At 42.9% G+C, this 27,823-nt stretch overlaps 1 long non-coding RNA gene across 1 annotated transcript; it reads left to right on the top strand.

Moving 5' to 3' along the window:
- The first annotated feature begins 8 nt into the window (after nucleotides 1-8).
- Nucleotides 9-26,043, top strand: LOC140458505 (uncharacterized). Its single transcript, XR_011953501.1, has 3 exons — nucleotides 9-192; nucleotides 295-354; nucleotides 25,672-26,043. It is a non-coding gene; the product is annotated as an uncharacterized lncRNA (long non-coding RNA).
- The last annotated feature ends 1,780 nt before the right edge of the window (nucleotides 26,044-27,823 follow it).

Here is a 27,823-nt window from a genome sequence, read left to right as displayed (position 1 = left end):
CCCGCTCATCAACACGGAGGCGGAACCCGAGAGCCGGGGCCTCCCCTCCGACCGGACCCCTTCTGGGGACGCGCAAACTTCACACTCCGCCTTCCCCAACCTACACGAGGTGGCCATCTTTCATCAAGGCATCGAGGCTGATAAAGGGGTGATGGACTCAAAGAAGTTTCACCAGTCACACAGAAATAAATTGTAAGCCAAGAAAACAGTAAATGTGCTAGTATTTACAGAGGTATTTTAATTAGTGTGACAAGTTTTCGTACCAAATCCTTACTTTTTGTTATTTATTCACAGGATCTGGGCATCACCAGCGAGGATATTCCACTTCTGGAATACACTTTCTGCAGAATGGAGGCAGGTTCAAAAGGAGATTTAGATGGTTCTCTGAAAATGAAGAGCGTGCAGGGTTATGGAGTGAGGGAGGCAGAGTGAAACTAAATGAAATGCTCATTCGGAGAGCAGTAGAGGCATGAAGGGCTGAATGGACGACATTGTAACAATTCTGTTATTTGTTGCTGATCCCTAATTGGTCCTTGAGAAACTGGTTATTGAACCACTGCGATCTCTGTGGTGTATGTTCACCAAAACGCTCTATGGGAGGGACTTTCAGGATCAACAAAGGAACTTTCCATTAGATAGAGTGCAGCTTTTAAGGGAAATTTCATACGGATTTCCCATGTTCTCGTTTAGATCGCAGAGGCTGTACGTTTGGCAGGCTACACTACGATCTTGTGTCTGGAAGCACTGCTCAATTTTAGTTATTCATTTTTTTGGTGGGATGTGGGCATTTCTCGCTGGCCAGCATTTATTGCCCATCCCTAGTTTTCTTTCAGAAGGTGGTGGTGAGCTGCCTTCTGAACCACTGCAGTCCATCTGCTGTGGTTAGCCCACAAAGCCATTAGGGAGGGAATTCCAGGATTTTGATCCAGCAACAATGAAGGAACAGTGATATATTTCCAAGTCAGGATGGCGAGTGACTTGGAAGGGAACTTGAAGGTGATGGTGTTCCCATATATCTGCTGTGCTTGTCTTTCTAGATGGAAGCGATCGGGGTGGGGGGCGCGGTGCGTGTTGGAAGGTGCTGTCTAAGGAATTTTGGTGAAGTTCTGTGGTGCATCTTGTAGATAGTACACATTGCTGCTGCTGCTGAGCTTCAGTGGTGGAGGGAATGGATGCTTGGGATGCAGTGCCATTCAAGTGGGCTGCTTTATCCTGGATGGTGTTGAGCTTCTTGAGTGTTTTTTGGGCTGCACTCATCCAGGCAAGTGGGGAGTATTCCATCACACTTCTTAGGTATAGGACAGGTGTTAGGGGTAGATTCTTTACTCAGCGCGTTGTGAGTTCATGAAATGCCCTGCCAGTAGCAGTGGTGGACTCTCCCTCTTTATGGGCATTTAAACAGGCATTGGATAGGCATATGGAGGATAGTGGGCTAGTGTAGGTTAGGTGGGCTTGGATCGGCGCAACATCGAGGGCCAAAGGGCCTGTACTGCGCTGTATTCTTCTATGTTCTATGACTTGTGCCTTGTAGATGGTGGACAGGATTTCGAGGATCAGGAGGTGAGTTACTTGCCACAGTATTTTTAGCCTCTGAATTGCTCTTGCAGTCATTGCATTTATGTGGTGAGTGCAGTTAAGTTCCTGATCAAGATAACTCCCAGGTTGTTGATAGTGGCAGATTCAGTGATAGAAATGCCTATTGACTGTAAAGGGGCAGTAGTTAAATTGTTTCTTGGTGATGGTCATAGCCTGGCATTTGTGTGGCATGAATATTACTTGTCACCCCAAGCCTGGATATTGTCCAGATCTTATTGCATTTGGAAACAGACTGCAAAGTATCTGAGGAGTTGCAAATGGTGCTGAACATTGTGCAATCATTGGTGAATGTCGGCGATATTTGTTTCTATCTGTTTTATTTAATATTTAAATTTCCTGTGCTTAACCTGAACATGCTATGTATGAATCTGGAAGCGTGAAGACCCCATCTGCTCTTTGAACTGTTTCTTTCTGCGAAAATACTCTTCTAATTCCTTTTGGTCTGTCTCTTTTCTGAAGACAGTGACTCAAACAGGGTATAATTCACTTGATATTAGCAATCTTTCATGTTTTTGCCCTCATTCATTTTAGAACAAGGTGAAATATTAGTGAAAGTGTTGAAGTTTTTGAAGCAGAAAACAGAGAATGCTCTCCATCAGAGTCAAAAATATACAATTAAGGAATTGGGGGAAAAAGGGCTCATCCTACTAGGTTGACCATTGTTCCAATGCTTGCTACTTTGCTCTCTAGAAAAGATCTCTGTAGCTTCTCAGCTCTTATCAAATGGCCAAAATACAGAGATTTCTTTCGTGGGTGTCACTTTTTAAGAATTCTTTTTACTCTTGCAATTTCCAGTACCTCTGCAATATCTTACGGTCGTGCCAATGAAGAGCTGATATTCAGAAAAACCAAAGAACTGTAGATGCTGAAAATCAGAAACAAAAGCAAAATGTTGGAAAGACTCAGCAGGTCTGGCAGTGTCTGTGGAGAGAAGGCAAAGGCAATGTTTCAGGTCCAGGCACCCTCCTTCAGAATGGTTCTGAAGAAGGGTCATTGGAGTCAAAATGTTAACTCTGTTTTCTCTCCACAAGAGTTAATATCCTCCAAGGCATTTGAAGAACTGTTCTGATCTCCAAGTGAAACCGTTGAATCTTTTATATCTTCTTGAAAGGACAGCTGGGGCATTAATCATTCAAACAATAGCATCTCCAAGAGTGCAGAGTTAACTCAGTTTAGCTGAGAGGATTGTGTCAAACTCTGGACTGGGGCTTGAATCGACCACCATCTGATATCAAGGAAACAGTGTGAACACTGAGCCAGGACTGACACCTTAACAACAAGAGAAACACAGCAATACAGAAAAGAATCAGACAAATGTATTCCTTTTGAGAATTATTCCACCTCTGCCTGGCAGCCATCTGCCTTAACCTTGTTCGCCAAAGCCAGAATGTCCTTTTCAAATCACGGGTTTTAGCACATATATGGAGATAATCTTGCATTGTTCAATCATTAAGTTCTCATCTTGACCTCTGGAGTTCTTTCTAATGGAATACAGAATACTGTACTGACTTAGTATTGACTTGGTTGCAGTGATATATTGAAGCATCAGTCAGCCCTCATCATCTACTCAAGATATTTGTTTTGTCAGGGTATGCTCTTTAGCCTTCAACTCTCCTAAGGAACTTAAGAACATGAATAGGCCATTCAGCCCATCAAGGCTGCTCCTCTATTCAGTTAGATCAACTTATCTCATTGCCATCCTGTACTAGTCCCATGTCCCTAGATACCATTAGTCTCCAGAAATCTATTGATTTCTATTTTGAACCTACTTATTGATTGAGATAAAACCAAAAGAACTGCAGATACAGCAAATCAGAATAAAAAACAGAAGGTGCTGGAAAAGCTGAGCAGGTCTGGCAGCACCTGTGAAGAGAAATCGGGCTTAACATTTCGGGTTTGGTGACCCTTCCTCCGAACTGAGGAAAGGTCACCAGACCCAAAACGTTAAGCCTGATTTCACTTCACAGGTGCTGCCAGATCTGCTCAGCTTTTCCAGCAACCTCTGTTAATGATTGAGCTCTCAGCTCTTTTTTTCACTGGAGCAAAGGCGTTTGAGAGGTGATCTTATAAGTGGTTTATAAAATAATAAGGGATATAGATAAGGTGAATGACAAGTGTCTTTTCCCGAGGGTGGGGGATTTTCAGGACTAGTGGGGCATATTTTTAAGGTGAGGGGAGAAAGTTTTGAAAGCAACATGAGAGGCAATTGTTTTACGCAGAGAGTGATTCATGTGTGGAATGAACTTCCACAAGAAGTGGTGGATGACTGTCACAACATTTAAAAGACACTTAGGTAAGTACATGAATAAAAAATGTTTGGAGGGCTATGAGTCAGGCACAGGCAGGTAGGACTAATTTAGTTTGGGATTTTGGTCAACTTGGACTGGTTGGATGGAAGGGTCTGTTTCTGTGCTGTATTTCTCTACGATTCTGAATGAAGAAATTCCTCTTTGTTTCAGTCTTAAGTTACTTGCCCCTTATCCTGAGACCATTCACCATAGTTTATAACACACCAGCCAGGGCTGTGTTGCGTGCCTAGTGCCTGGGTTCAGGATATCTCATCTGGGCTGCAGACGAACCTGAAGTGGGAAGGGAAAGTTCCAGTTTTCATGGTCCATGTTAGAAACAACGTTATAGGTAGAAAGAGGAAAGAGATTCTGCTGAGGGAATATGTGCAGCTAGGGGCTAAATTAAAACGCAGAACCAAAATGACAATAATCTTGTTATCACTGAGACGTGGCTGCATGTGGATCAGAGCTGGGATCCAAATGTCCAAGGATACACATCCTATCAAAAGGACAGGCAGAGGAGCTGAATAGGTACATTGCATCAGTTTTCACAGTGGAAGACACCAGCAGAACACTAGAATTTCAAGAGATGGGGGCAGAGGTGAGTATTGTAGTCATCACCAAGTAGAAGATACTGGGGAAGCTGAAAGATCTGAAGGTGGATAAATTACCCCAGAAGCCCAAAGGGGGAAGCAGAGGAGATTGTAGAGGCATTGGTGCTGATCTTTTAGGAGTCATTAGAGTCAGGGAGCATCCCAGAGGAGTAGAAAATGGTGAATCTAACACCTAGTTTAAGAAGATTATAGGCTGGTTAACCTGACTTCAGTTGAGAAACATCAGCCACGATCGAATGGAGGTACAGACTCAGTGGGCCGAATGATCTAATTCTGCTGCTATATCTTATGGTGCCATGACTCCATATAATTCTGAATCAAAAACATGTGGATGGCACTTGACAATTGAAACAAAGCTACTTTTTATTAACCAATTAGATGAGAATTTGAATGTCACAAAGAGCCATTATTCACACTTTGAAGATTATTCTATGTTCACTGCTCCAGTGTTTTGACATTAGATTATCTTCCACAAAGTCTTCTGTTTTGAACTTGCCAGTTAATATCCTCAGAATGGCTCACCATTCACAATCTCCACAGTCAGATTTTTAAGGACTATTTCAATCGATTCAGAACAAGACAAAGCCTTTCAATCTCTGGTGTGTGCTCTGCCATTCGGTGGCTGTGACTGTACCCGAATTCCATTTACTCGTTTTCTTTCATGAATACAAAAATCTAACAAAAAATCGATCCATCTCAGTTTTTGCTTCATACCAAATCTCAGCTTTTTGGAACAGAAAGCTCCAGATTTCCACCACTTTTTATAAGGAGCTTCCTGAATGACCTCGTTGTAATTTTAAGGTTATTCTCTCTTGTTTTGGATTCCTCCCCCTACCCAGATCTGTAGATTTTTTTTTGCTTTGTTAGTCAATGATCTTAAAAGCCTCCTGATCCTTAAAGCATACAGATGAAAGTGAGTACTGCAGATGCTGGAGATTAGAATCGAAAGAGTGGTGCTGGAAAGGCACAGCAGGTCAGGCAGCATCTGAGCAGCAGGAAAATTGACGTTTCAAGCAAAAGCCCTTCATCAGGATTTCCTGCTGTGCTCTTCCAGCACTGCACTCTCGACTTAATGTACAGGGCTAATCTATGCAACATGGAATCACAGAATGGTTACAGTGTTGAAGAAGGTCATTTGGCCCATTGTTTCCATGCTGGTTCTCTGCATGAGCAACGAAGTGCCACTTGCTCACTTTTTTTCTCCACAGCCCTGAAAATGCTTCTTCTTGCCCTTGCCTCCACCACCATGCTCTGAGGCAACAGATTGGGAGATTCCAGGTCTTAGCCCCTGGAAGTTTAAAAATGTCCTCATCATTTGACAGCTTAACCTGGGCATCATTTCAATTGAGTCGATTCTACACTCCCTCCAAGGCCATTATTTATTGGATAGTAAGAGCAAATGTTAGACCTTTTTTAAAAAAAAATTCAATAGCTAATCATTCCATTTTGAGGCCTGGCTTTTTTACTGTCATTCTTCCCCACCTGGGACTCTTGGGATCCTCTTGGGATCCTTCCAGTCTAGTGATCTCCCACATGATTTGCTACTTGGCTCCAGTGAAAGATCAACTCTGAAATTATTCCTGATGTTTGATAGAAAGATGACAGGTCAAATTAAATACAGTTGGGAGTGGGAGTGGGTGTTGTGTTCAGCAATATGTAAAGGGGAGAAGCTGCAAAAACGTATTGGGGGTAAGGCCAAATTACATTGTTATAAACCCCAAATGGATGTTAAGGACAAAGCTGGATTACAAAGTGAAGATTCCTAGATTCATACAATGGTTACAGCAATGAAAGAGACCATTGAGCCCATAATGTCCTTGCTACTTTTTGGCAAGATTAAATGACAGCCACACAGCACCCCCTGCCTTTTCCTTATGATCCTCTACATTCTTCATTTTCAGGCTGTTATCCAATAACCTTTTGAAATCCAATATTCCATCAGTAGCATCCAGTCCCGCCACCACTGACAGTTAGTAGCAGCAGTGTCTACAGAATGCACTGCAAAACTTCACCTCTGACAGTGCCTTCCAAACCCACAACTACTTCTATCTAGAAGGATAAGGGCAGCGGATATATGGGAACACCACCACCTTCAAGCCACTCACCACCCTGACTTGGAAATACATTGCCATTCCTTCATTGTAGCTGGGTAAAAATCCTGGAATTCTCTCCCTAGCAGCATTGAGGGTCAACCCACAGCAAGGTGGACTGCTCACCACCACCTTCTCAAGGGCAGCTAGGGATGGGCAATAAATGCTGGCCAGCCAGCGATGCCCACATTCCACAAATGAATAAAGAAAAAGAAACATTCTTGGGCAGCATATCCTAATCACTCACTGAATGAAGATATTTTCTCCCTCAAGTTTTTTTTTAACTAATCACCTTAAATCAGTGCTCTCTGTTTTTCAGTTTTCTATTATTCCTTCATGGGGTGTGGATATCACTGGCTGCAGTTAATAGTCAATCACTTTACTGTGGGTCTGGGGTCACAAATAGGTGACACCAGGAAAGGACAGCAGTTTCCCTCCCTGAAGGACATTAGTGAGCCAGATGGGCTTTTACAATAATTGAAAAGATCACCATTAAACTAGCTTAGAATTTCCTATTTTCTATAAAATCAAATTTCAAAATCAATCATGGTGGGATTCAAATCCTTGTCCCCCAGAACATTTCCTGAGGTAATATTCACACTGCAACATATTTAGGATGCAAAACCTATACAAGTGGGAACATTTTCTCCTGAAGAACAAAGAACAAACCACAGTATGGCACACTGAACAAGCTCTTCAGCCGCCAAGCCTGCACTGACACAGGAAACCTTTCTAAACTAAAAACCTTTTGCCTCTAAGCTGGGAATAATTCCTTTATTCCCTGTCTATTCATGTATCTGTCAAGATGCCTCTTAAATGTTATTATTATATTTACTTCTACCACTTTGGCAGTTACCACCCTCTGTGTAAAATAAAAACTTGCCCTCTTTTACCTTAAACCTATGTCCCTTAGTAGAGACATTTCTTACCTGACAAAAAGATTTGACTATTTGTGCCTTTCATAATTTTGTAAATTTCTATCAAGTCCCCTCAACCTCCAACGTTCAAATGAAAACAAAGTTTGTCTATTTTTTCTTTATAACCAATACCAGGCAACGTCTGGCATACCCTGTGGCAACAAGAACTGTGCTCAATATTCCAAATGTGGCCTATCTAAAGTTCTGTACGTTTGAAACATGACTTGCCAATTTTTATCCCCTTTGCCCTGATCGATGAAGGCAAGCATGCTATATGCCTTCTTGACCGCCTTATCCACTTGTGTTGCCACTTTCAGGGAACTGTGGACCTGCCTAGATCCCTCTGTATATTGATGTTTCTAATGGTCCTGCCATTTACTGTCTACTTCTCTTCTTCCAAAATGCATCCTGTTGCATTTGTCTGTATCAAACTCCATCTGCCATTTCTTCACCCAAGTCTCCAGCCTATCTATATGCTGCTATATCCTTTGGCAATCCTTCCCACTACCTGCAGCACCCCCAATCTTAGTGCACAATACAAACTTACTAATCAGACCAACTACATTCTCTTCCAAATCATATATATGTATAAAACAATATGGGTCCCAGTACTGATCCCTGCAGAACTTCACTGGTCACTGATCTCCAGTTAGAAAAACACCCTTCTACCACAACACTTCTAAGATCCAGTATGTTCTGTATCCATTTTGGTTCACCGGTATCTCCATGATATTCAACGTTCTCACCACATCCAAATATCATCACTTAGTACCATGCATCACCAAACCCTGCAGCCTTCTGGACTTAATATTGAATTCAATAATTTTAGGGCTTGAGTACCTTTTCCCCATGGTTTCCCCACCCCACACACCAGGCCTTGTCATCACATGTGCTGCTAGCACACATTGCCTATTGTGTTACTGCTACTAATAGTCCTCATTAACAGCTATTCATTCCCTCAGACTGACCTTTAACCACTCTTTTGTCTGTCCAACTGTCTCTCTCTCTTTGGGCTCTATTGCCACTTATCATTTACTCTCCCCCTCCCTCCACCCCATCTTCTGTGTAAAAAACTGCCCTTTTCATAGCTACCATGAGTTCTGAAGAAGGGTCACTAGACCTGAAACATCCACAGATGCTGACAGACCTGCTGAGATTTTCCAGCAATTTCTGTTTTTGTTTCTGTGTCCGTTTTACCAGCTCACTGCAGAGCCTGTGACCAGACATTCTGTATTAGCCTGCCATGAGAGATCTTGTCAAAGGCCTTCCTAAATTCCATGTAGACAATATCTCCCCTACCCTGATCAATCATCTTTGTCACTTCCTCAAAAAATTCAATCAAGTTTGAGACATGACCTCCACCATCCAAAGCCATACTGCCTATTGCTAGTATGCTTTTTTTTACAAATGTGAGTAATTCCTATCCAGAAGAAACTTTTCCAATAATTTTCCTACCAATGATGCAGACCTCACCAGTTTGTAATTTCCAAGATTATCCATGTTGCCTTCTTAAACAAACAAACAATATTAGCTATTCTCCAGTCCTCTGGGACCTTCACTGTGACCAAGGAGAGGCAACATCAACACCAAAATTTCAATGGGCAGGCATTTTGGGAACAGTGACCATAATTATGTAAGTTTAAGTACCTCCAAGCAGCTGTGCCTAAACTACGTATACCAGTTTCTACTTAGTATTGTCATTGTCAGCCTTCTCTCGATTTAGTACTCCCACCAGGGACTGTTCTTATCATCCGTAAAGTTACTTAAACTTACATAATGATGTTGCCTCTCCTTGTCCTTCCTGAAACATATGACAAACCTCTCTTTAAGTTTTGATTAAATCCTACAGGGGCTGGGTCAGACCACATTAGAAGTTCTGCATTAAGCTTTGAGGACTGCAATTCAGGAAAGATATATTCGCAGTGAAGGAGATGCTAAATTATGAGTTCTGGTTACATAGATATGAAAATATAAGTTAGAAGTAGTACGACGCCTCGTGACTCCTCAAGTCTGCTCCAACGTTCAGTGACAATATGGATGGTCTGATTATGTCCCTGCCCACACTACTAAACTTTCTTATCTCCTGCTCAAACATAACAAATGCCTGAGTGTATTGGAGATTAAATGGTAATCAGAGTGTTTAAAAATATTAATGCATCTGAGTGTTGCTAAACAAAGAGATCTTGAAGTGCAGGTTCATAGTTCCTTGAAAGTGGAGTTGCAGGTAGATACAATAGTGAAAAAGGCATTATGTGTGCTTTCCTTTAATGGTCAGAGTATTGAGTACAGGGGTTGGGAGGTCATGTTGCAGCTGTACAGGACATTGGTTCAGCTACTGTTGGAATATTGCGTGCAATTCTGGTCTCCTTCCTATCAGAAGGATGTTGTGAAACTTGAAAGGTTTCAGAAAAGAGCAATAGGGAGAGGTTGAATAGGCTGGTGCTGTTTTCTCTGGAGTGTCAGAGGCTGAGGGGTGACCTTATAGAGGTTTATAAAAACATGAGGGGCATGGATAGGATAAATAGACAAGTCTCTTCCCTGGGGTGGGGTAGTCCAGAACTGGAGGGCATAGGTTTAGGGTGAGAGGGGAAAGATATAAAAGAGACCTAAGGGGCAACTTTTTCACGCAGAGGGTGGTGGGTGTATGGAATGAGTTGCCAGAGAAAGTGGTGGAGGCTAGTATAATTGCAACATTTAAAATGCATCTGGATGGGTATATGAATAGGAAGGGTTTGGAGGGATGTGGGCCAGGTGCTGGCAGGTGGGACTAAATTGGGTTGGGATATCTGGTCGGCATGGACAGGTTGGACCAAAGGGTCTGTTTCTGTGCTGTACATCTCTATGATTCTATGATTAGGGTAGATATGGAGCAACTATTTCTGCTGATGTAGTAAACTCAGGAGCAAAACTCAGGAAGCACTTTTCATGAAAAGGAGAGTGGAAAACTGAAACTTTCTAACCCCTGTCAAAAGTTATGGATTCTGGGGGGTCACTTGGAATTTTCCAGCTGAGGGTTGAGTTTTTACTCCTGAGTCGGGAGCCCAGAGTGTGAATAATTCCTGGCTCAGTAGCAAGTGCCCTGGATCTTCCCGATTACATTCTGGGGTTGGAAGATTAATGAGAATCAGGCCTGCTGATCCCAGAAAGAGCTCAGAGGCAGCTGGGTGCCAAGGCAGGCTGGTTAACACACTGGAATACATACAATCAAACACATAATCTCCAGTTCTCACTCCTCACATCCCCTCACTCCCAACACACCACATTCTTTACATATGCTAATTCATGCCACCCCGTATCTCCCACCCATTCCCATGGCCCAACACATCCTCCATGCCAACCTATGCTTCTCTACTAACTCATTATGGCTCTTTATAACCTCTACCTCAACTTAGCGCCAAATCATGCCAAGCCATGATTCCCCATCCATCACCTTTTGCCCTTATACCCTCCGTGTCAATTCAACCAGTACTAACCATGGGAGATCTCAGTGGGCATTCGGAAATGACTAAATTAGAGCTTAAAGTGTCTATTGAGGATATTTTTGTGAGTTTTAAAAAATTAATATTTTACATTTCTTCAAGTATTTAATCCCTTAAAAAAATATTTAATTCAAGTGCTTAATGGCTTATGAGGACATACATTTATAGTCATAGACCCATATCAAAAACGTAGAGCTATCAAACTATGAACTTACAAACCAGGAATTGTGACAGTATGTTGTGGAATCAGGCGTGCAGCAATGATGTTATAATGATAACCTTCAGACCTGTATCAATAGACAGACAAATGAAATTTAGAGAAATTGCAAGCACTGATTGTCTGACTGAATATCATGTGGAACCCAGTTCAAAGGCAAACACAACCACCACCCTCTCAGAACAACCCAAAATAGACAACAAACCTGGCCTTGTGATTATGGCATTGTGATAATGTCGCTGGTCTATAATCCAGAGGCACACTCTAATGCTCTGATCCAATCAAGAACAGTGGTGAAATTTAAATAAATTAGTAAGTTATGGAACAATAATAAGGCACAACAATCGTGACCACAAAAAGTACCATCGATTGTCATAAAAATCCATGTGGATAACTAGTGCCCTTTAGGGAGCAAAAATCAGTCTTTCTTACCTGGTCCTGTATCCATGAGACTTCAGGTCCTCCACATCCAGGAAATCCACTGAGTCACAAGTTGTTCTGGGATTGGCTCATTATAAGATGGTACTGGAATTGGATGTGAAGGATGCCACAGAGGCAGGGTTGATAGTTAATGAGGAGATGTTGGTTAGGTCTGGTGAGAAGTTGCTAGGCCTTGCAGTGGAAATCTTTCCAAAAGCAATGCAGCTCTGATTTAGCTGAAAAACATAAGGTTCAGCCCTTCGTCATTTTAGCTTGTGGATAAACTCCAGTTATGCCATTCATACCAAGGGGCTGGAATGCATATGAAGCCCTTCAAGTCATATGTGTGCCAGAGAATGTTTGACATGAGTCACGTGGTTATATTTTAAATATAATGGTGCATACTAAATGTAATGAGGCGCCTCAGGTGCCATACATTTGACTGAAAGATCTGGTTGTATGAGGCCACAAACCGAGGCAAGACCCTCCAACATGCAATTCCATCCAATCCTATTCCCAAAAGCTGTCCAATTTAGACCATTTTCTTTTCAACTGCAAAAGCGTTTTTATTCAGAAATGTCAAAAACTTGTGGATTTAAAGGTCTTGATAGCTTGATAGTTCCACTGAGTCCATTTCACATACACTCATTAACAGTATTAACGATGTCAAATAACATTTGAATGTTCTCAATATGGAACATGACCTCTTCTAAAAGGATACTTGAACCTCTCCATAAATACACTCAGTCTCTACACATAACCCCAGTGGTGGGGGCTATATTCAGGCCAGGGATTTTGAGAACTAGGGCCCCAGTGTCATTTCTCTGTGGGTACTAGATCAGTTCTTAATTTTAAATCTGAGATAGTTAACTTTTGTTTAGCAAAGGTATTAAGGGATATGGGCTAAACACAGATATATGGAGTTAGGCCACAGATCAGCCATGATCTCACTGAATGGTGAAACAGACTCTAGGGGCTGCACAGCCCACTCCTGTTCCTATGTTCTTAAGCCAGTGACCCAGAGAGCCATGAGATTGATTGCTTTTGTACAAACTAAGCACTGCAGACATCAGAACAACAAATGCTGGAAATGTTCAGTAAGTTATGGAGTCATAGAGTCATTACAGCAGAGGAGGAGAACATCTGGCCATTGTGTCCATACCAGATTGATCTGGCAGCATTTGTGGATAGAGAAATGTAGTTAACATTTCAGACCTATGATATTTTATCTTATTAATGGATATTTGGTGGGTTTGCATGTGAAGGGATCTGGAGCAATGGTGGGTAAGTGGAGATGAGGTATGGATCCATCATGATCTAATTGAATGATGTAGAAGGTCTAAAAGATAGAAAGGCCTCCTGTTATTCCTACATTCCAAATAGATCTGTTTGTCTTCTCTGCTTGATACTTTCTCAATAAATCCATAGACATTGGAAATCTGAATTGAGTACAAAAAATTCCAGCAACACTTTCTCAGCATCTGCAGAGAAAGAGGATTTCAAGTTGATTAGTTTTCTCCAGAATCATGACTTCTACTCCCCATTGTAGGGCTGCCTGAGCTAAAGAGTGTTCCCAAAATTTTCTGTTTTAGTTTCAGCATTCACGGCCGAGTGGAGTGTAATTGAAGTATGGGAGCTGAGAATGAGAACATTGAAATGAATGTGGTAGCACTGGATGTGGCATTCTGCCAACTGTCACAGACAACACTAGACCTTGAGACCAAACAGTCAACTTAGTAGTGCCCAAAGAAACAGAACAACAGTCTGGAGTGTTGCAGTTTGGGTAAGGTATTAGGAAATGGCTATTGCCTTTGGAATGATACTTTGGTCCAAGCTTTTAGAAGAGGATGCAAAGCAGAAGATAGGAATTTTACTGAGCTTGTCAGCCCTTAAGGTTCCTGATGAAGGGCTTTTACCTGAAACGTTGATTCTCCTGCTCCTCAGATGCTGCCTGACTGGCTGTGCTTTTCCAGCACTACACACTCAACTCTAATCTCCAGCATCTGCAGTCCTCACTTTCACCTAGCCCTTAAAATAGACTTGCCCATCAAGTACAGATTGACAGGTTTACGATCTGTATCTCACAGACTGACCACAGTTGTCACTGTAAGCATTTAAACAGCATTGGCAGCCTCGACAGTAACTGTTACACCACCATGTTTTGTACAACGTTTAAGGATGTGATGCTTTCAGTTATATTTAGTAGCCTAAGATCAAATGTGTCGAAGGAAGTATATTTATGAAATAAAATAATTCCATTTAAACATAATAATTTCCAGACCTCAGAACACCCCAAATTACTTTATTCTCATTGAAAAAGTTGAAGTTCTGTCATTGTTGCTCTGCAGAGAAAGATAAGTCAGTAAAAGAAAAAAAACAACTTTAGTTTTCTCGAGGTTAACATACAAACGGTGATAATTAGTGGTTGTAGATGGCGAGTCCCTGTTGCTGTGTGTGTTTTGGTTGTGGAATCCATCAATTTTGTGGTTCCTCTGGTTGTTTAAAAAAATTCCTGTTCTGTTTCCTCTTTTGGTTCTAGTTTTTTTTGGTGATTCCCCTCCAAAGTACCTTTGTGATTTCCTGTTGTCCAAGTTTTGTAATTTTAAAAAACATTGTTTCAATTTTGTTTTTCTATTTTGCCACATTTTATGCCAGATTAATGTCTTGCTATGTTTTCTACCTGGGCTGGAGTTTAAATCATGGTTCTTTGACCTTTTTAAAAAGCCATTCATTAATTGAGCAGCCTTAGATGGGTAACATTTATTGTCCCTCCCTAATTGCCCATGAATCAGTGGTGGTCAGCTGCCTTCTTGAACTGCAGCAGTGCTTGAGGTGTAGGGACACTCAGAATGCTATTAGGGCATTCTAGGATTTTGAGCTACTAGCAGTGGTGTATTTCCAGGTCAAGATGATTTGGGATTTGGAGTGAAATCTGCTCGAGGGAATGGAACCTGGAGAGTAAATATTGAACGTGATGGATGGCCTGCCGAACGAGAGAGCTGCTTTTTCCAGGACATTGTTGAATTTCATTTCATATTGTTGGAGCTGCACTCAGCCAAGCGAGTGGGGTGTAGCCCATCACACCCTTGACTTGGGTCATGTGGTATGACTTGGGGAGTCAGCTCTTAAAGAATAAACAAGGAAGATCCCATCACACTCACTGTTACAAGGATGTTCCCGAGTCTGGAAGGTCTGAGTTAGAATGAGAGGCTGAATAGGCTGGGACGTTTTTCCCCTGGAGCACAGGAGGCTGAGATGAATTTTATAGAGGTTTATGAAGTAATGAGCATAGGTAAGGTGAAAAGCCAAAGTCTTTTCCCCAGACTAGGGGATTCCAAAACTATAGGGCATAGGTTAAGGTGAGAGGGGAAAGATTTAAAAGAGACCTGAGGGGCACCTTTTTCACACAGAGGGTGGTGTGTCAGAGGAAGTGGTAGAGGTTTGTACAATTACAATATTTAAAAGACATTTGGACAGGTACATGGATAGGAATGGTTTAGAGGGATATGGGCCACGTATAGGTAAATGGGACTAGTCAACTTAGGAAACATGGTCAACATGGACAAGTTGGGCCGAAGGGCTTGCTTCTGTGCTATATGCCTCTATGACTCCATCTCTGAATCTAGGACTCTTCTGAGTGATCTACATTGAGCAGGAAATCCTCTGATGTATTTACTAACCCACCCAGCTGATGGACAGTGCTTGGAAGCTGAGTATCTTCAATGCTTTTTTAAATGTCACTCTTGTGATATTTCAGGTATCTACGATCATTGTCCATGGGTCTGACACAAGACTTTCAAAATAACTCCTCTACTCTGAGCTTCATTGTGGCGATCGGTTATCAGCATGGCAGAGGAAATGCTACAAAGATGCCCTTGAAGCCTGCCTGAAAAGTGCAAAATACCCACCAGCTCATGGAAACATCTAGTCTAAAGCCAGACAATTTGGAAAAGTAGCTACCACAAAGAAGTCAACTATTCTGAGTATTGCCAACAGGTCCAGATTGCAGCCATATACTAAAAATGAACAGAACATGCAGAAACTGGAGTATCTCACCCACTTGAGCAAATACCACGTGCCCCACCCATGGCAGGGAGTGTGGATACTTGAGGGACTAAGAAGAAGTTAACCTGATAATTTAGAGTGAGAGTACTTTCAGCAGAACCAAATTAGCACACAGAAAAATGCACTTCTGAGACCTCACTGGGTACATTGGGACATCCTGTGGTTGTGAAAGACACAATATGAATGTGAGAAGTTTTTTTTCTTGCAGCTGAAGTGAACAAAATAGAAACATCCATGGTTCAATGGAATTGTTCTGGTGTGAAAAAAAAAGAAATTAACGTTTTAAAAGATGTGGTCACTTTGATAACCAGGCCACACAGTGGCAAGCAGCCAACCTACAGAAAGAGGATGGGTGGAGATTAGCAGACATGGGGAAAGGACAAAAGATTAGCAAAACCAGGAAATAACAAATTAAACAGCAGTGTCATGGGAACACCTCCAAGCTCCTCTCCAAGTCACACAACGTCTTAACAGTCATCACTGGGACAAAGAGCTAGAATGCCTGACTGAATATCATGTGGGAGCCCAGTTCAAAGGGAGTCACAACCAGCATTCTCTCAAGACAACTAAAGATGGATGACAAAACGGGCCTTGTGATGACGGCTTAGTGTAATGTCACTTGTCTATAATCCAGAGGCCCACTCTGGGGAATAACTGCTCATATCCCACCATGATAGCTGATGCAATTTAAAATAAATTAATAACATGGGGAATTATAATAAGTCTCAATAATGGTGACCATGAAAGTATCATCGATTATTATGAAAATCCAATTGGACCACTAATGCCCTTTAGGGAAGGAAAATTTATCTTTCTTATCTGGCCTGACTTCAGGTCCTCGATAGAATTGGGATATCTGCTAAGTCATGAGTTGTTCCGGGAATGGTGCAATCAGACATGTGAATGTCACAGAGGTGGGATTGATAGTTATGAAGAAAGTTTGCTAAGAAGTGGTGAGACAACTTACTAGGCCTTGCAGCAGAACTCTCTCCAAAAACAATGCAACTCTGACATAGCTAAAAGGCTTAAGATTCAGCCTTTTGTCATTTCAGCTTTGTGGATGAACTCCACTCAAACACAATCCAAGCCATTTATACCAAGGGGCTGGAATGAATGTAAAACCCCTCAAGTCATATGTGCCAGACAATGTTTGATATGAACCATGTGCTTATTTTTTAAAATATAATGGTACATGCTAAATGTAGTAAGGCACCTCAGGTGCCATACATTAGACTGAATGATCTGCTTCCAGTATTGATTTGGAGATGCCGGTGTTGGACTGGGGTGTACAAAGTTAAAAATCACACAACATCAGGTTATAGTCCAACAGGTTTAACTGGAAGCACTAGCTTTCGGAGCGTCGCTCCTTCATCATATGGTTGTGTACTCCACAACCACCTGATAAAGCGAGTACTTCCAATTAAACCTGTTGGACTACAACCTGGTGTTGTGTGATTTTTAACTTGGTTCCAGTAAGGTCACAAACTGAGGCTGACTGTGCCCAGAAACATCAAGACCCTCCAACTTGCAATTCTGTCCATTTTGGGGCAGGACCTTTCTACATCAACCCCATCGGCCTGAGGTTGGAAATCAATCAGACAGGTTAAGAGATTTGTTAAGGGTAGTTGGTGGAAGAAACTTCTCCACCCAGAGTGGCGGGCTTGTGGAATTATCTATTGCAGAAAGTGGTTGGGGCAGAAGCATTGAATGTTTTCAAGAAGGAGATAGACATAGTTCTTAGTGCTAAAAGGATCAAAGGGCATAGGGAGAAAGCAGGGACAGGGTACTCAATTTGATCATATTGATTGGCAAAGAAGGCCCAAATGACTTACTGCTGTTCCTGTGTTGTTTCAATGTAACTGAGATTTGCCAGCCTGGACGCTGTTGTTCAATATGATAGGTAAGAGCAGTTTACTTTAGGCCTGACTGCTTTTATTAAATCGGTCATCTTCAATTCCAACTAGGAGGAAGTGAGGACTGCAGATACTGGAGATCAGAGTCGAGAATGTGGTGCTGAAAAAGCACAACAGGTCAGGCAGCATCCGAGGAGCAAGAGAATCAACATTTTGGGCATAAGCCCTTCATTCCTGATTAAAGGCTTATGCCCGAAACATCAATTCCCCTGCTCCTCAGATGCTGCCTGACCTGCTGCACTTTACCAGCACCATACACCTGACCCCGTTTTCAATTTCAAGACCATAGTTCCAAGCTAAAGCACTCCTTTACCCTCTCCTGCTCCTTCCAAGCTGAGCCTTTAGTTTGGAAAGTCCACCAATCAATCTAAATTGTATGTCATGTCTTCATGACAATTAAGAGGCATTGCCAATCAAAACCCTAGAGAGTCACTGTTTCTCTTTGGGGAATCACAGTGCAGAAAGAGACCACTTTGCCTATCAAATCTGCACTGACCCTCTGAAGAGCATTCCACCCAGACCCATAACCCTGCATTTACCATCTAGGCCTGCACATCCCTGGATACTATGGGCAATTGAGCACGGCCAATTCACCTAATCTGCACATCTTTGGATTTTGGGAGGAAACCGGAGTACCCGAAGGAAACCCATGCAGACATGGGGAGAATGTGCAAACTTCACACAGACAGTCACCCGGGGCTGGAATCGAACCTGGGTTCCTGGCACTCGGAGGCAGTAGTGCTAACCACTAAGCCACTGTGCTGCCCAGTAATGACTTTGATTCTCCCGTAACCATCCCAACTCCTGTTTTCAAAAGCCGACAAGAATTTCTGCCTGCTTTCCTTGTTTCAGCTGCAAAGCAGGAGCTTCCTTCCTGTCACAAACACTGGGATAGAAGAATTTTCAAGAGATCTTTGTGATTTCTGACCAGCTGAATCCAGTTTCAAAGTAATTTCAGAATGGAGTGTGACTCCAGAAGGGTCTGTTGTGCTGTCGTAACAGTGACACTCAATGGCCATTATGTCTTACTAGTTGTCTGATTTTTATCGGCGGGAAAGAGAGGGTGGAAATTAATGTCCTTCTACCCCGAGATAGTCTGCACTGGGAAGACTCACAGAAGCCCTCACCCTGCCATCAACTGATGCCCTTAAGAGGCGATTAATGTCCAATGAATACCTCATCTTGCTGCTGCTGTTGGGTTTCCTTCAGGTCCTCCAGTTTCCTCCCATATCCAAAGATGTGCAGGTAAATTGGCCGTGCTAAATTTCCCATAGTATCTAGGGATGTGCAGGGGAGCTCTGCATGCAGAAACTCTGAAAAGCAAGCCCTAGCAAATTTGCTGGTAGGATCCTGCGGAGGATGGGTGGATGGGCAAGGGAGTATTAATGCCTGATCAACCAAGAAAGGGGGGTGGGGTATCCATGACAGCCATTTCCCCTCTCACCCTTGTTGCTGGACCCATTTCCTGTGACACCCATCCCAGGACCCATGGAGTGGCACAATGGCTCTGGTTAGCACTGCTGCCTCACAGCGCCAGGGATCCGGGTTCAATTCCAGCCTTGGATGACTGTCTGTGTGGAGTTTGTACGTTCTTCTGGTGTCTGCAAGGGTTTCCCCGGATGCTCTGGCTTTGTCCCACAATCACAAAAACATGCAGGTTAGGTGAATTTGCCATGCTAAATTGTCCATAGTGTTCATGGATGTCTAGGTTAGGTGCATCATTCAGGGACGAATATAGGACAACGGGTAGGGGAATGGGTCTGGGTGGGTTACTCTTCGGAGGGTTGGTGTGGACCTTTTGGGCCAAATGGCCAGCTTCCACACTGTAGGGATTCTATGATCATCACCCTCCAGCGCTTGGGTCCTGCCTCATGTGGCAATAGTACCAGGAGCAGTCACTGCGTTCCTGATGGTGCTGCAGAGTACAGAAGACAGGGCATTCAGCAATTTTCAGTGGCTGGGAGCTCTGCCTGCATCTCCTTCCCCCACCACCTAGTCCTTGATCGGGGCAAGACTCTGTTGATGGTTTATTAAGTGAATGACTGGAACTTAATTTCGCAGATCTTCCTGAACAGAGGTGACAGGCATAAGATATTGACTCCATTGAATTCATGAGTCAGAAGTAGACCATTGGCTCCATCAAATCCATATTGGACAATATTAACAAATGTCTGAAATTGATTATTTTTAGTTTCAAACCCTTTGTTCAGAAACTAATTAGATCAAAAATGTGTTTGTAACTGAAATAGATTGTTTGGCAGATTGACAGATAGTGGTATAGATGATTCTAATCTAAACTATTGGAGAAATTAATTGGAACAGGACTATCCATTAATTTCTACCTCACACAAGATTTATTAAACCCACTGGCTTTGAAATTCTGCATAGAAACTTGAATTAAATATAGACTAGTGAAGTAGGATTTTCACCCTCATTACTCCAAAATGCAGATTCCACAGAAGCACTGTTCTAAAGATGTTTATGACAACTGGAATACTGCCTGTAAAATTCCAAATTTGACTGATGGTTACAGGAGACTAGGGGAGCAGAAGCTGAATTGAGAGGTCTGTTGCTGACTGATTTGACTGTCATGAAGCTTTGAATAACTAGCTTGACGTTTTTCAAGACTGCCTTCCACCAATTTTCTGACAGAAATGGCTGGTAGTCTACTGCAAGCCATGTCAAAAAGGTACAAAGGAAGAATACACAAATTCAATGTCCAACTTAGGCAAAGGTGTGGCCTCCATAAGGAAGATGCTAAAAGAAGATGCAGTGTAGGTGGCCAGGAGGAATAGGTGGTAGTTACTCAGCTACCATGTACTAGCTCTCTCCCTACTGGAATAGCAGATCAATGCCCTACAGAATTGACAGGCAATGCACATACCAACCAATCTCCCACCACAAAACTCCCTTTGCTTCCTTGGGTAGGCTGAGGGCCAAAGTGTCCTTTACCTAGTTAAGCACTGAAGATCCATGCTATAATTTCTCATTCTTCACTCTCATGCATTAGGTCAGGTACTATCACCAAAAGGAGAGTTGGATAATGTTCGACTGATTGGATATGTGTTTCAAAGCCACAGTCGAGGTGATCAAGTGACAACCTGTGCTGTAAAATTTAATGAACCAATTTGTTGACTGTATGTTTGGGGCTCTTCACATCTATATGTAGACTCTGAGGTCAATTTTCATGGATGTGCAGCAGACAAACAGAGTGTCTTTGGTCCACAGTTGCAGCAACACCAAGGAAATTTTGCATTCCCTAGTGGAATTAATGAAGTGCTTAAACCTTCACTGGAACTTGTGGCCTCCTCCGACTGGACTGGAGGGTGCAATTAAGCATGGATGATTTACTAAGATGAAAAAGAAAGACTTGTGTTTGTACAATGCCTTTCACAAACACAAGCTGTCCAAAAGCAGACTACCAATGAAGTGCTTTTGAAAGTGGTTTCACTGTTGAAAAGTAGGAAACACAGCAGCTAATTTGCACACTCACAGCAACCTCTCACAAACAACAATCTAATTTTTCAAAAATCAGCCGGCTTCGACACACCTCATGACCATTGTGACTGAAATGCAATTTGAATCTGGACCTTCTAACCATGCGGTAGGGTGGACCCCAATTGTCTCACAGCAATGTGGTCTTCAGCAGATAACCTGTGCTATTTAAATGATGCTTGTTGAAGGACAGATATTTAGATTAGATTACTTACAGTGTGGAAACAGGCTCTTTGGCCCAACAAGTCCACGCCAACCCACCAAAGCGCAACCCACCCAGACCCATTCCCCTACATTTACCCCTTCACCTAACACAACGGGCAATTTAGCATGGTCAATTCACCTGACCTGCACATTTTTGGACTGTGGGAGGAAACCGGAGCACCCAGAGGAAACCCACGCAGACACGGGGAGAATGTGCAAACTCCACACAGATAGTCGCAGGAATTGAACCCAGGTCTCTGGCGCTGTGAGGCAGTAGTGCTAACCACTATGCCACAGTGCCATACTTATCGTGCCATGCTTATGTTCACCTTAGAAAGCAGAAAAGTTTAGGATCGGACATAAAAGACAGCACTCTGGCTACATTCTGTGCTAGGATCTCTGAAATGATTCTTGAATCTTTTGGACTTAGAGGGTAGATTGTTACGTGCCGCTGTCCTATTATGGGACATTGTTGATTTGTAGGGTTTGTGACCAACCTAACATATACATAAAGGATAAAAAGGGTAACTAGGGAGAGAATAGGGCCCCTCAAAGATCAGCAAGACGGCCTTCCTGTAGAGACACAGAAAATGAGGGAGATACTAAACGAGTATTTTGCATCAGTATTTACTGTGGAAAAGGATATGGAAGATATAGACTGTAGGGAAATAGATGGTGACACCTTACAGAATGTCCATTTTACAGAGGAGGAAGTGTTGGATGTCTTGAAATGCATAAAGGTGGATAAATCCCCAGGACCTGATCAGGTGTACCCTAGAACTCTGTGGAAAGCTAGAGAAGTGCTGGGCCTCTTGCTGAGATATTTGTATCATCGAAAGTCACAGGTGAGGTGCCAGAAGACTGGAGGTTGGCTAACATGGTGCTACTGTTTAAGAAGGGTGGTAAGGACAAGCCAGGGACTAAAGACCAGTGAGCCTGACATCGGTGGTGGGCAAGTTATTGGAGGGAATCCTGAGGGACAGGATGTACATGTATTTGGAAAGGCAAGGACTGATTAGGGATAGTCAATATGGCTTTATGCGTGGGAAATCATGTCTCACAAACTTGATTGAGTTTTTTGAAGAAGTAACAAAGAGGATTGATGAGGGCAGAGTGGTAGATGTGATCCATTTGGAATTCAATAAGGCATTCAACAAGGTTCCCCATGGGAGACTGGTTAGCAAGGTTAAATCTCACAGAATACAGGGAGAACTAGCTATTTGGATTCAGAATTGGCTCAAAGGTAGACAGGGGGTGATGGTGGAGGGGTGTTTTTCAGACTGGAGGCCTATGACCAGTGGAATGCCACAAGGATCGGTGCTGGGTCCACTACTTTTTGTCATTCACATAAATGATTTGGATGTGAGCATAAGAGGTACAGTTAGTAAGTTTGCATATGACACTAAAATTGGAGGTGTAGTGGACAGCGAAGAAGGTCACCTCAGATTACAACAGGATCTTGACCAGATGGGCCAAGTGGCATATGGAGTTTAATTCAGATAAATGTGAGGTGCTGCATTTTGAGAAAGCAAATCTTAGCAGGACTTATACACTTAATGGTAAGGTCCTAGGGAGTGTTGCTGAACAAAGAGACCTTGGAGTGCAGGTTTATAGCTCCTTGAAAGTGGAGTCGCAGGTAGATAGGATAGTGAAGAATGCATTTGGTCTGCTTTCTTTTATTGGTCAGAGTATTGAATATAGGAGTTGGGAGGTCATGTTGTGGCTGTACAGGACATTGGTTCTGGTCTCCTTCCTATCAGAAGGATGTTGTGAAACTTAAAAGGGTTCAGAAAAGATTTACAAGGATATTGCCAGGGTTGGAGGATTTGAGCTATAGGGAGAGGCTGAACAGGCTGGGGCTGTTTTCCCTGGAGCGTCGGAGGTTATAGAGGTTTACAAAATCATGAGGGGCATGGATAGGATAAATAGACAAAATCTTATCCCTGCGGTGGGGGAGTCCAGAACTTGAGGGCATATATTTAGGGTGAGAGGGGAAAGATATAAAAGAGACCTAAGGGGCAACTGTTTCACGCAGAGGGTGGTACATGAATGGAATGAACTGCCAGAGGAAGTGATGGAGGCTGGTACAATTGCAACATTCAAAAGGCATTTGGATGGGTATATGAATAAGAAGGTAAAAACAAGGACAGCAGATGCTGGACACCAGAGTCTAGATTAGAGTGGTGCTGGAAAAGCACAGCAGGTCAGGCAGCATCCGAGGAGCAGGAAAATCGATGTTTCAGGCAAAAGCCCTTCAGGGTGCCTGCAGAATGGAGAGATAAATGAGAGGAGGGTGGGGATGGCGAGAAAGTAGTATAGAGTACAATAGGTGAATGGTGGTGGGGATGGAGGTGATAGGTCAGAGAGGAGGGTGGGGGAAGGTAGCAAAGAGTACAATGGGTGAATGAGGGTAGGGATGAAGGTGATAGGTCAGAGAGGAGGGTGGAGTGGATATGTGGGAAGGAAGATTGGCAGGTAGGACAGGTCATGAGGGCGGTGCTGAGCTGGAAGGTTAGAGCTGGGTGAGGTGGGGGAAGGGGAAATGAGGAAACTGGTGAAATCCACATTGATGCCATGGGGTTGAAGTCTTCCAAGGCGGAAGATGAGGCGTTCTTCCTCCAGGCGTCAGGTGGTGAGGGAGCAGCGGTGGAGGAGGTCCAGGACCTGCATGTCCTTGGCAGAGCGGGAGGGGGAGTTGAAATGTTGGGCCACAGGGTGGTGGGTTTGAGTGGTGTGGGCATCCCAGAGATGTGCCCTAAAGCGCTCTGCTAGGAGGCCATCAGTCTTCCCAATGTAGAGGAGACCGCATCGGGAGCAACAGATACAATCAATTATATTGGTGGATGCGCAGGTAAAACTTTGATGGATGTGGAAGGCTCCTTTGGGGCCTTGGATGGTGGTGAGGGAGGAGGTGTGGACACAGGTTTTGCAAGTCCTGTGGTGGCAGGGGAGGGTGCCAGGAATGGAGGATGGGTTGTTGCGGGGTGTGGACCTGACCAGTTAGTCATGGAGGGAATGGTCTTTGCGGAAAGTGGAAATGGGTGGGGAGGGAAATATATCCCTGGTGGTGGGGTTCGTTTGGAGGTGGCGGAAATGTCTTCGGATGATGTGGTTTATGTGAAGGTTGGTAGGGTGGAAGGTGAGCACCAAGGGGTTCTGTCCTTGTTACGGTTGGAGGGGTGGGGTTTGAGGGCGGGGGGGGATGTGGACGAGTTGCGTTGGAGGGCATCTTTAACCACGTGGGAAGGGAAATTGCAGTCTCTAAAGAAGGAGGCTGTCTGGTGTGTTCTGTGGTGGAACTGGTCCTCCTGGGAGCAGATATAGCAGAGGCAGAGGAATTGGGAATAGGGGATGGCATTTTTGCAAGAGGTAGGGTGGGAAGATGTGTAATCCAGGTAGCTGTAGGAGTTGGTGGGTTTGTAAAAAATGTCGGTCGTCATTAATGGAGATGGAGAGGTCCAGGAAGGGGGAGGGAGGTGTCAGAGATGGTCCAGGTGAATTTAAGGTCGGGGTGGAATGTATTGGTGAAGTTGATGAATTGCTCAACCTCCTCGTGGGAGCACGAGGTGGTGCCAATGTAATCATCAATGTAGCGGAGAAAGAGGTGGGGAGTGGTGCCAGTGTAACTACGGACGATAGCCAACAAAGAGACAGGCATAGCTGGGGCCCAAAGGGGTCCCATGGCTACCCCTTTGGTCTCGAGGATGTGGGAGGATTCGAAGGAGAAATTGTTAAGAGTGAGGACCAGTTCAGCCAAACGAATGAGAGTGTTGGTGGAAGGGTACTGTTGGGGACGTCGGGAGAGGAAGAAATGGAGGGCTTGGAGGCTCTGGTCATGACGGATGGAGGTATAGAGGGATTGGATATCCATGGTGAAGATGAGTGAAGGGTTTGGAGGGATATGGGTCGGGTGCTGGCAGGTGGGACTAGATTGGGTTGGGATATCTGGTCGGCATGGATGGGTTGGACCGAAGGGTTTGTTTCCACACTGTACATCTCTATGACTCTATAATATAGGCAATGAACCATTTGTAAGCAATAATAAGTCAGTTTATTACGTTTGGTAAGCAGCAGTTTAGGTATGATACATTCATTAATTAGACAAAGAAAATATCCAACTGCGACAATTCACTGATACCAAAGGACACACAGGCTGTTGGAATGAATGTGTTGTGTTTTGTTGAAGTTGTGAAGGCAGCATCTTGCTCTCCAGTCAAAGTTTTGGGAACCTTTCCCTAGATCTTCCTCTTCCTTTCCTAGTCCATTTTCTATATAAAGAAGACACCTCCCTGACAAGAACTACTGCCTATAAGGCCTCCTGATGAGGACTACTGTCTAACACTAAGCACTTGTTGATTTTCCCTATTTCTCAGGGCTGGTAGCTTACACTGGGTCAATCAATTATCTGAATCCTTCTGGGCAAAGACCATGGGACAACTACTCACAACATTGAAGAAAGCGGGAGAATGGAGTTGAGAAATTTATCAGCCATGATTGAATGGCAGAGCAGACTTGATGGGCTGAATGGTCTAATTTCTGCTCCTTTATCTTATGGTCTAAACTGTTGAAATAATAAGACTTATTGCAAAAATGGCATTTATGTTGTATCCTAGAAATTTAAATTGTATTCAGGTACAGCGTTATGATTTATAGTTTACTTTGCCATTTATAATTCCCACCTGTCATGTCTGCATCCAAAGTTATTAAAATTTAAAGTTGCCCTTGGACATTACAAATATTCTGTATGTGATGATATGATTGAATTATTAATAATTTTTGATATTATTTCTTTGTGTGGATCACTTTTCCTTCTTTTGTGCACCAATCAAACTACATTATCTTCTAGTTCCTTGCAAAGGTGCAGAAAAAGTAGTCATCATTTACAATTACATTATGCTACATAACACAGTCTGACACCAAACATACAAATAGACACTAATGATATGTCAACCCAGTACCTTTTAATTATTTAAAGAAATGTTACCTATTGTGCCTGAATCTAGCAAGAAACCTGAAGTTGTCTTGACCATTGCTCCTTCATAGAAAAACGTTATTAGTTTTGTCTAAATCATTTTTGCTTAAACTTTTATTACATATTTTATATCTGTTGCAGAATACAATAATACAAATGTTGTTTTGCTTAAATACATAAGAGCATTATATTTCTTAACATTAATGCGATTTAATCCTGTTGCTCTAATTCTGGTCTCTTGTGCATCCCAGATTTTAAACGCTGCCTCATTGTAGTCATGTTTTCAGTTTCCAAGATCCCAAGTGCTGGATTTTCCTCCATAAGCCTCGCACTCTCCCGACTTCACTTTCCTTATTTAAAACAATCCTTAAAACTTAAATTTCACCAAGACTTTGGTTGTTTATCTTAAAATCTCCTTATGCCACTTAGTGTGGGGATATTTCATTGTATTAACTGTAGCAGGATCCCTAGCAGCCGGTAGCAACGGGAGCAGTTGAATGGATTCTCATTGGAAAGAAAGGGATCTTTGGTGGAAAGAATCTGATGAGTAAGGAGAAGCAAACAACAAAGGGCTTCTCAACCCAATGTAACTCACATGATCATTCAATGCACAGTTCCATCTTCAGGTCACTCAGCTTTTTCTAGCACCTTCTCCTTGGTGATGGCCACCATACTTCGCTCTGCCCTCTTTATCTCTTGAATTTTTTTGGGAAATTACTTGCATCTTCCACAGTGAAAACTGACATGAGGTAATTATTCAGTTCCTCAGCCATTTCCTTGTTCCACACTACTATCTCTCGTGCATCATTTTCCATTGGCCCAATGTGCACTTTTGCCTCTCTTTTGCCCTTTATATATCTTAAGAAACTCTTACCATCTTCCTTTATATTACTGGCTAGCTCACCCTCATATTTAATCTTCTCTCTCCTTTATTTTTTGTTGCCCTCTGTTGGTCTTTGTAAGCTTCCCAGTCCTCTGGTTTCCCACTGTTCTTCACTATTTTATATGCTTTTTCTTTTGCTTTTATGCTATCCCTGACTTCCTTAGTCAGCCATGGTTGCCTCATCCTTCCTGTACCATGCCTCTTTTTCCTCACGATGAATCTTTTCTGTGTCTCCTGAATTACTCCCAGAAACTCCTGCTATTTCTGTTTCACTGTCTTTCCTGCTGGGCTCCTCCTTCATGCCTCAGTAGTTGCCTTTATTCAGCTGAAATACTGTTACCTCTGATTCTATCTTCTCTCTCTCTCTCTCTGTCAAATTACAGAGTAAGTTCAATCATGTTATGATCACTGCTTCCTAAGGGTTCCTTCACCTTAAGCCCCCTTAGCAAGTCTGTCTCATTGCACAACACTAAATCCAATATTGTCTGTTCCCTAGTGGACTCTATCACAAGCTGCTCCAAACATTCATCTCGTAGACATGCCACAAATTCTTTTTCTTGCGAACCCCTACCAACCTGATTTTCTCAGTTCACCTGCATATTGAAATCCCCATGATCACTGTAACTTTGCCTTTTCTACACATCTTTTCTATCTCCTGATTATCTTGTAC

The sequence above is a fragment of the Chiloscyllium punctatum genome, chromosome 33 (genome assembly GCF_047496795.1).
Source record: "Chiloscyllium punctatum isolate Juve2018m chromosome 33, sChiPun1.3, whole genome shotgun sequence".
NCBI classification, from domain to species: Eukaryota; Metazoa; Chordata; class Chondrichthyes; order Orectolobiformes; family Hemiscylliidae; genus Chiloscyllium; species Chiloscyllium punctatum.
The sequence above is the reverse complement of the archived record's forward strand: the minus strand, read 5'-3'. Positions and strand labels throughout refer to the sequence as shown.